Source organism: Triticum dicoccoides, chromosome 1B (genome assembly GCF_002162155.2).
Source record: "Triticum dicoccoides isolate Atlit2015 ecotype Zavitan chromosome 1B, WEW_v2.0, whole genome shotgun sequence".
In the NCBI taxonomy this organism is placed as follows: domain Eukaryota; kingdom Viridiplantae; phylum Streptophyta; class Magnoliopsida; order Poales; family Poaceae; genus Triticum; species Triticum dicoccoides.
The window spans coordinates 341,862,450-341,872,167 of NC_041381.1; positions in this window are offsets into that span (position 1 = coordinate 341,862,450).

The following is a 9,718-nucleotide window of genomic DNA, read 5'->3' on the forward strand; positions in this document are numbered from 1 at the left end:
ACTCGGGGGCTTAGCTGCAGTCCAAGTACTCGCCTAAGTTATAAAAATCCTACCGAGTGGTAAGCCAGACTTCCACTCGGAGGCTTAGCTGCAGTCCAAGTACTCGCCTAAGTTATAAAAATCCTACCGAGTGGTAAGCCAGACTTCCACTCGGAGGCTTAGCTGCAGTCCAAGTACTTGCCTAAGTTATAAAAATCCTGCCGAGTGGTAAGCCAGACTTCCACTCGGGGGCTTAGCTGCAGCCCAGCGCTCACCTAAGCGGACTAAGGAATAAGTCGATTGCAGTAAGCGCCCTGCTTTGAACCTGCAAAAGACATTTCGAGCCAAAAGCAATCATATCCAAACGACAAATTCAAGTTCGGATCGATACCTAAAGGAACCGAAAGTGCTCGGGTGCTAAGCCCGTTAAGGTTTATCGGTTACAACTCCACTCGGCATACCGAGGCAAATTTAAAGCGTACTCCACTCGGCATACCGAGGCAAATTTAAAGCGTCGAGCTTAGAAGAAGTTTTTTACCCCTCCTGTGGAGGGCTGGAAGGTGCAACGAACTCATCAAGATCAACTCCTTCTGTGCTTCAGCGGTTCCTCATCATCATCATCAGGGAGAGTGATAACAACATTGGGTGGAGCTACAGAAAAGAATCAGGATTAGAGATCATGAGTGAGTCGACTAAAAACGGCGTTAAGAGTATAGTACCTGGTTTTGAGGTTGCTGCGTCCTCCACCTCATGGTCATCAGCCCGGGCTGAGGTCTCAGAAGTAGCAGCACTGCAACTCCAAAGAATCAGTCGACTAACTCCAGCACCAACCAGAGACAAAGTTCACACAAAATAGGAAGACTTAAGCAGCATGATTACCCTGATATGGTGGGGATGGACACCTTCATCTTCGGCAGGAGCTTGGTCGGCTTTGACGGAGCCGCCCTAGGCTGCTTCGATGCCTTTTCAGTCGGCGCCGGAGAGGTGGTCCGAGGGCGCTTGGTCGACTGTGCAACGGTCGCAACCCCCTTGCCACGTTCAGCCGCAGGGTCGTGGACAAGCTTCGACCGCCTTTCTGAGCGCGGTGGTACGACCTCCTCCTCCTCTTCTTCCTCGTCTTCAGCATCATCTTCATCACCGTCATCGTCGTCATCGTCATCATCATCCTCAGCAACGTCCGAGTCCCACTCCTCCTCCTGGCTCTCGCCCCCACTCGCCTCACCCTCCTCAGTCGGAGCCTGTGCTCCATTGGGCATCGAGTACAGCTTGGTGAGGGCCTGATAGACATCAAGACAAAGATCAATCGACCGATTGGCAGAATAAACAGAAATGAATATGACAAGAACACAGTGGGGAGCAGAGCAGGCATACCTTGTTTGGATCACTGTGGTGGTCGAGTGGAGGAATCCTTCTGGCTCCGCGTGGGTTATCCTTGTTTCCGGTAACGGCGGCCATCCACCTTTCCAGAGTGACATCGTCGACTGCTTCTGGATGGACCCGCGTCTCGTCCTCAGTCCCACAGTACAACCACATGCAGTGGCTCCGGAACTGAAGGGGCTGGATACGACGCCTAAGGAAAACCTCCAGGAGATCCATGCCCGTCACTCCCTCCTGAACCAACTGTACTACGCGCTCCATCAACATCTTCACGTCAGCTTTCTCCTCCGGAATCAACTTCAGAGAGGAGGGCTTGTTCACTCGGTCCATGGTAAACTGAGGGAGTCCACTCGACTGCCCCGGCGTCGACTGATCCTGGCAGTAGAACCAGGTCGACTGCCAGCCTCTGACTGACTCGGGAAAAGTCATGGCTGGGAAGGTGCTCTTATTCCTCACCTGGATCCCCAGGCCCCCACACATTTGGACAACTCGGGTCCTTTCGTCGCCTGGGCTCGCCTTCTTCACGGTCTGAGAGCGACACGTGAATATATGCTTGAACAAGCCCCAGTGCGGTCGACAGCCCAGAAAACCCTCACACATGGACACGAACGCGGCAAGATAGGCGATAGAATTTGGGGTAAAGTGATGGAGTTACGCTCCAAAGAAGTTCAAGAAACCACGAAAGAAAATACTCGGCGGCAAAGAAAATCCACGGTCGACATGGGTAGCCAGGAGCACGCACTCACCCTCTTCTGGCTGGGGCTGCCACTCCTTCCCCGGAAGCCTCGCAGCTCCATGAGGGATCAGGCCCTCGTTGGCCATGTCGAGGAGATCTTTCTCCGTGATGGTCGACTGGATCCAATCTCCTTGGACCCAGCCCTTCGGCAGGCGGGATCTAGACGAAGACCCGCCGCGGCTGGTGGATCTCCCCTTCGCCTTCTCCGTCGCCGACGCCTTCTTCGCGCGTTCCAGCGCCGCCGTCTTCTCCTTGGCCATGGTTGCCGGTGAGACGCGCGAGGAGAAGTTGTGCGGAGGCGAGAGCGAGCGCGCTGGACAGAGACGAAGGGAGCAGAGAAAGAGAATGCTGAGGCACTGTACAAAAAACCCTCGCCGGGCGTATTTATAAGGTCCCTTCCGAGTGGATGACAGGTGGGCCCGGTCGATCTAATCATATCCAGGAACAGTTATGCAGGCGGGATACGTGGCAAAGAAAGCGGCGCGGGGATCGAGGCGTCTATGTCCCGTCCCATCCGAACGCCGCGGTCCGCTCCGCTTCGCGCGCTTCCCCAAATTTCGCATCCCGCGGAATCCGCGAACGGCAGATCGGTCTGTCAGACGCGGGATTTCCTGCGATCCATCGCTCGGAAATCGTCGAAGCCCGAAAGATCACTCGACGAAAGAAGAGAATGGATCGAGTCGACTGAAGACAAGTTGCTCACTACCAACGAAGAGATTCTTTGGTCCAGAACAACGCACGACCAGTGTGCAAAAGTTAATCGGAAACAACATCAACTCCTTCCTCACTCGAAGCCTCAATCCATTCGGGGGCTAATGATGGGGTCATGTACCTAGGGTAGGGCCACAGACCTGATCTAAGTACCCTGCCCAAGGACACCCTTAGAAGAGGTCACCTTCCAGTCGACCAACGAGAGACACACTCGACCGCCTTGAAGGACTCGACCACGAAGACTCACTCGACCACCAGAAGGTCAAGAGGCACTCTGCACTGCAACGGCCTGTAATTAAGTAGACTTTATGATAGTAAAGACACTTTATGTGGGGCATTACCAGTAACACCCCGGACTTAACTCACCTTAAACCCTCTCCTACGTGGGCTGGCTGGGGTCCTGGCGCACTCTATATAAGCCACCCCCCTCCACTGGTAGAGGGGTTCGGCACCCTGTAACTCATATACATATAATCCACTCGACCGCCTCCGGGCTCCGAGACGTATGGCTTTTACTTCCTCCGAGAAGGGCCTGAACTCGTACATCTCTTGCGTTTACAACCTCTCCATAGCTAGGACCTTGCCTCTCCATACCTACCCCCCCCACTCTACTGTCAGGCTTAGAACCATGACAGGCGGCGGTTCAAATTCCGGTTTTCAGGGGCATTCAGGTGGTAACAATCAGCAGCAGTCTGGACAAGGTGGGCAACAGCAACAGCAGTCGGGTTATCAAAGCCACCCGAAGCAGTTGAGTGGTGGACAGTATCACGTGTTTACCACTAGCTTGTGCAAACATGACCAGAAGGTTCATAAGAGGGCCGTGAATTCCGTTGAGCCGGCAATTCCTCGTTATTTAAGGTGGTCAAAGCAGCCCATCATATGGAGCAGAGAGGATCATCCTCCGCGGGTCGATAACCCGGGTCAGTTGGCTTTGGTAGTGGCGCCTCAAGTTGGTGGGTATAAGTTCACCAAGGTGCTCATGGATGGGGGTAGTAGCATCAACATCCTTTACTATGAGACCTTTCAGCGCATGGGGTTGACTGATAAAAATCTGAGAACATCCAACACTGTTTTCCACGGAGTTGTCCCTGGTAAGTCGGCTTACCCAGTTGGCAGGATTGAGCTGGAGGTGGCTTTTGGAGACGAACATGACTCTCGAGCTCAGAAGTTGATGTTTGAAGTGGTCAAGATCAGGAGCCCATACCACGCTCTGTTTGGACGGTCGGCTTACGCTAAGTTTATGGCCCGGCCGTGTTACATTTATTTACAGCTCAAGATGCCGGGTTACAAGGGCACCATCACCGTACATGGCAGTCGTAAGGTGGCATTGGAGTGTGAAGAAGGTGACGCGGCTTATGCTGAGTCGGCCTGCGTAGCGGAGGAGCTCAAATTTTATCAAGATAATGTTGACCCGGCAGATATGACATCCCTGAAGAAGCCAACTACAGAGCATGACCCGGCGTTGAAGTTTAAATCGGCAGCCGAGACAAAGCTTGTTGACTTTACCCCGGGTGATTCTTCTAAACACTTCAGCATCAGCAGCAACTTGGATCCCAAATAGGAAAGCGCACTCATCGAGTTCATCCGTGAGAGCCGGGACATCTTTGCATGGAAACCTTCTGACATGCCGGGTGTACCGAGGGAACTCGCTGATCACACTCTCAATATTGATCCAAAGTATAAGCCGGTCAGGCAGTTTCTTCGCCGTTTCAATGAAGAAAGACGAAAAGCTATTGGGGAAGAAGTCGCCCGGCTCTTAGCGGCCGGGTTTATCATTGAAGTTTTTCACCCGGAGTGGTTGGCTAACCCGGTGCTCGTCCTCAAGAAGAATGGCACCTAGCGGATGTGTGTGGGCTACACGGACTTAAACAAGGCTTGTCCGGCTGACCCCTTTGCTCTCCCCCATATTGATCAAATCATTGATGCTACGGCAGGTTGTGAGCGTTTGAGCTTTTTGGATGCTTACTCCGGTTATCATCAGATTAAAATGGCAGTTAAGGACCAGGAGAAAACGGCTTTCATCACTCCGTTTGGAGCCTTCTGCTATGTATCTATGCCATTTGGGCTCAAGAGTGCCCAGGCGACTTACCAATGGTGTGTGCAGAATTGTTTGCACGACCAATTTGGGCGTAATGTCCATGCCTATGTGGATGACACTGTGGTGAAGTCCAGAGAAAAGGAGACCTTGATATCTGATTTAAAGGAGACCTTTGATAATCTCCGGATCTACAAGATGATGCTTAACCCGGCCAAATGCGTGTTTGGTGTTCCTGCAGGAAGGCTTTTGGATTTTCTGGTGTCCAACAGAGGCATCGAAGCTAACCCGGAGAAGATCAAGGCGATTACCTCTCTGGCTAAACCGGCGTGCATCAATGATGTTCAGCGATTGGCGGGTCCTGTTGCCGCCTTAAGTCGATTCATAAGTCGGCTCGGTGAGAAAGCCCTCCCATTGTATCAGATGATGAAGAAAACTGACACTTTTGTTTGGAGTGAGGCCGCTGATGCTGCTTTTGAAGACTTAAAGAGACAATTGTCTGAGCCGCCGGTCCTTGCGGCTCCAATTGACAAAGAGCCTTTGCTGTTATATGTGGGTGCCAATTCACGAGCCGTCAGCATTGCCATCGTGGTGGAGTGTAAGGAAGCCGGTAAGGAGCATCCGGTTCAACGACCGGTTTACTACATCAGTGAGGTGCTCATTGAATCCAAGCAAAGGTACCCTCATTGGCAGAAGCTTGTTTATGGGGTGTTCATGGCAAACCGGAAGTTGAAGCAGTATTTTCAAAGCCATCCTATAACTGTGGTAAGTTCTGCCCCTTTGGGAGACATTATTCAGAACAGGGAGGCCATAGGATGAGTCGCCAAGTGGGCTATTGAGCTTGGGCCTCATGGCTTGAAATACATGCCCTGGACGGCTATTAAGTCTCAGGCCTTGGTGGACTTCATCAATGATTGGACAGAATTGCAGGCCCCTGAGGAGAAGCCAGATAACACGTATTGGACTATTCACTTTGACGGGTCCAGGCAGCTAGAAGGCTCGGGGGCTGGAATAGTGTTAACTTCCCCTCGAGGTGACAAATTTTGTTATGTACTCCGGCTTATGTTCCCATGTACTAACAATGCGGCTGAATATGAGGCGTTACTCCATCGTCTCCGGATGGCTAAGGAGATGAACTTAAGCCGTGTCCGATGCTTGGGCGACTCAGATTTAGTGGCTCAGCAAGTGTCAGGCAAGTGGGATTCCAAAGACCCCCTTATGGCGGCTTATCGTCGTGAGGTAGATGCGGTGGCTGGTCACTTCACGGGTTATCAAGTGGAGCACATTGATCGAAGGAAGAATGAGGCGGCTGATGCTTTAAGCTGGTTGGGATCACAACGTAAGCGGTGCCACCCAACACCTTTTGATGTGTTACATAACCCTTTTGTCAAGGTGCCTACCGAGGAAGACTTAGCAGTGCCAGACCCGGAGGCACGGCTGGTGGCGGCTCTTCATGTTATCCCGGATTGGACGGTGCCTTACTTGGCCTATATGACCCGGGGTGAATTACCAGAGGCTGAGACATTGGCAAGAAATCGTTAGGCGCTCTAAATCCATGACTATTGTTAACGGCAAGTTACATCACCTCAGCGTCACCGGGGCGTTTCAATGTTGTGTGTCACCTGCAGAAGGCCAAGAAATACTTCGTGAGATCCATGAAGGAGATTGTGGCCATCATGCCGGGTCAAAGTCCCTCGTAGCCAAGGCTTTTTGTCATGGTTTCTATTGGTTGACGGCTCATGCTGATGCAGAGGACCTGGTCAGTAAATGTGATGGGTGTCAAAAATTCTCACGACAAGCTCATGTGCCGGCTCAAGAATTAAGGATGATCCCGATCACCTGGCCGTTTGCAGTCTGGGGGCTTGACATGGTTGGACCTTTCAAAAGGTCTAAGGACAAAAAGACACATCTACTGGTGGCAGTAGACAAGTTTACTAAGTGGGTTGAGGCAGAGCCGGTCAGTAAATGTGATGCAGCCACGGCGGTTCAATTCATGAAAAAAGTGATTTTTCGTTTTGGTTTTCCACATAGCATCATAACTGATAATGGCACTAATCTCTCTAAGGGTGCCATGGAAGAGTTCTGTCAAAGAGAACATATCCGGCTTGATGTTTCGACTGTTGCTCATCCTCAATCCAATGGTCAAGCAGAGAGAGCTAATCAAGAGATCCTGAAAGGCATCAAACCCCGACTCTTGGTCCCTTTACAGCGGACTCCGGGTTGTTGGGTGGAGGAGTTACCCTCCGTGTTATGGAGCATCAACACTACACCTAACAGATCCACAGGATACACACCTTTCTTCATGGTTTATGGAGCAGAGGCGGTCCTGCCAAGTGACATCCGGCACGACTCACCTCGAGTGGCGGCTTACGTTGAGGCGGATAACGAAAGGGCTCGTCGGGATGCACTTGACTTGTTGGACGAGGAGCGAGACTTGGCAATAGCCCGCTCGGCGATTTACCAGCAAGACCTGCGCCGCTATCACAGCCGCCGGGTTAGGAGCAGAACCTTTCAGGAAGGCGACTTGGTGCTCCTGCTCACCCAGGATCAGTCTGATATGCACAAGTTATCCCCGCCTTGGGAAGGGCCCTTTGTGGTCAGCAAGAATCTGCACAATGGGTCATATTATCTCATCGATATTCGAGAGCGCAAGGATTCCTTTAAATCGGAGGAAGAGACCCGCCGGCCGTGGAACATAGCTCATCTCCGGCCTTACTATACTTAAGTTTCTTTTTTAAGATACTTTTTATAATGTACATATTATTTACAGCAATAAAGCAGGACCTTTGTCCTTTTTTCCCATAAAGAAATGTTTCATGTTTTCTTTATCAGGTGATGGACACTGCCAACAGGGGATGGATCATATCTGAATCCGGCTTTCCCTTTGGTCTGGCTTATGATCATATCTGAATCTAGCCTTGGTCACTTGGGGGCTTCCTGTTCAAACATAGGTCGTATTCGAACCAAAGAGAACATAGCTGTCGATACCCACTTGATCGGCATATTGCCAAACCCACTTGGGGGCTTCCTGATCAAAATTGAATCATAGCTTAACCCCTTTGGGTCTGACGTGGGTCGTATTCGAATAAACGTCATTAAACAACTCTAGTGTTCACTTGGGGGCTTCCTGTTCAAACATAGGTCGTATTCGAACCAAAGAGAACATAGCTGTCGATACCCACTCGATCGGCATCGCCAAAGCCACTGGGGGCTATATGATCCTATCCGAATCTTAGCTTAACCCCTTTGGAACGGTTCTCTGATCGTATTCGAATCAGGAGCCTGGGAGCATTGCAAGTATGATTATTTTAACTATCATTGAAACCTTCTTAAGGAGATGGTTCTTGATCCTTCCGGTTTTATATTGGTTACCTCAGGTTCTAAAAGGTGCCGGGTAAAAATCTATATGAGCCGGAGAGGTTATTAAAAGGGGTTGCAGGTATGTTGTTATGATTATGTTTTACCTAATCATGAACTGACTTATACATGTAATTTTTTGATCATATCCGGGTTATCAATATTCTATAACTCACTGACGCAGAGAGCCGTCCAAGAAACCTTGTCTATTTTATATGCAGGATAAAACGGAGCAAGGTGAAATATCAAGGAAACACTTGCTTAACATAAGCAAGATGAAAACAGTACTGGCGGCTTAGCAAAAGCAATAAGTACCATAAGGCATGATAGGCATTAAGGAGTTTTTCTATCCTATTAAAAGACTCCTCGAGTCTGGATAAGTGAAGCATTGTTCTTTGCGGAATTATAACCCGGCTGGCGGCTCATTCCTCCGGATGGCTTGATGACTCCGGATTATCCTTCCCTGCCTCTCCTTCGGTTGTTTTGTCCTGGAAGGTGGACGAGGCCCAGTCAATGCCGCTCAACGCTTCAAATTCAGCTTCATCATCTATTAAACTGGCCGGGTCCACTTCAGGGGCAAAAGTATGCTTACGCGTTGGAGGGATCAGGTTGACTTGGTCATATGGGACATTTGGGATTCTCCGGTTCTCGCTGTCATAACCCGGAGAATACTTGGTGAGATCAGTATCCTCTCCAATAAGAGTCGCCAGGGGGCGTACGACTTTAACACAGGCAGTGAAGTCCTGTTCGCCAAAAGCAGTGCCTTCCTCCTTAAGGCTTGGATATCCAAGAGAGAGGTCAGTAAGATCAAGTTCTGGCACCCATGCTTTTGCCCGGCTCAATGCAGCCACGGCTCTGGCTCTCGCGGATGCCCGTCTTAAGTCTTGAATGCGTTGAGGTAGCACCGACAGATGTCTCAGCACGTCTTGCAGGAGCCGGGGAGAGGTATTTGATAAAGCCACAACGGTCAACGCACGCTGTGACCCGGAGTACAGCTGCTCTACCAAGGTGTACACTGCCTTAAGCTTGACAAGCATATTTTCCTTCAGATTGGTACTCCTGGAGCCTACATATTCACAGGTATAACAGTAAGCCGGAGGTAACTATTATGAAAACTCTTGAAGGATTACAATATTTACGGGCGGCTTACCAAAGATAGCTGAGACCATTTGGGATATGTGCCGCTTTAAGTCAGACAGCTCATTTGTTGCCTCGGCAAGAGATGCCTCCGCTGTTTCAGCCCGGGTCACCAGTGAAGCCCTCTCATCCACCCAAGCCTTCTTTTCCGATTCAAATATTTTCTTCAGCTTCTCTTGTTCAGAGACACTGAATTCAAACTTGGAATTGGCTTTCTGAGCTTCGAGCTCTTGGGTTTTCAACTGGCTCTTCAAATCAGCAATCTCCGCCTCAGATTGACTTACGGTAGCCTGCATTGACATCAGGTTATGGTAAGATAACATTTAAAGTCCCAAGTATTTTACAAGTAAAGAAACTTGGCACTTGGGGGCTAATGTATGTTTAAA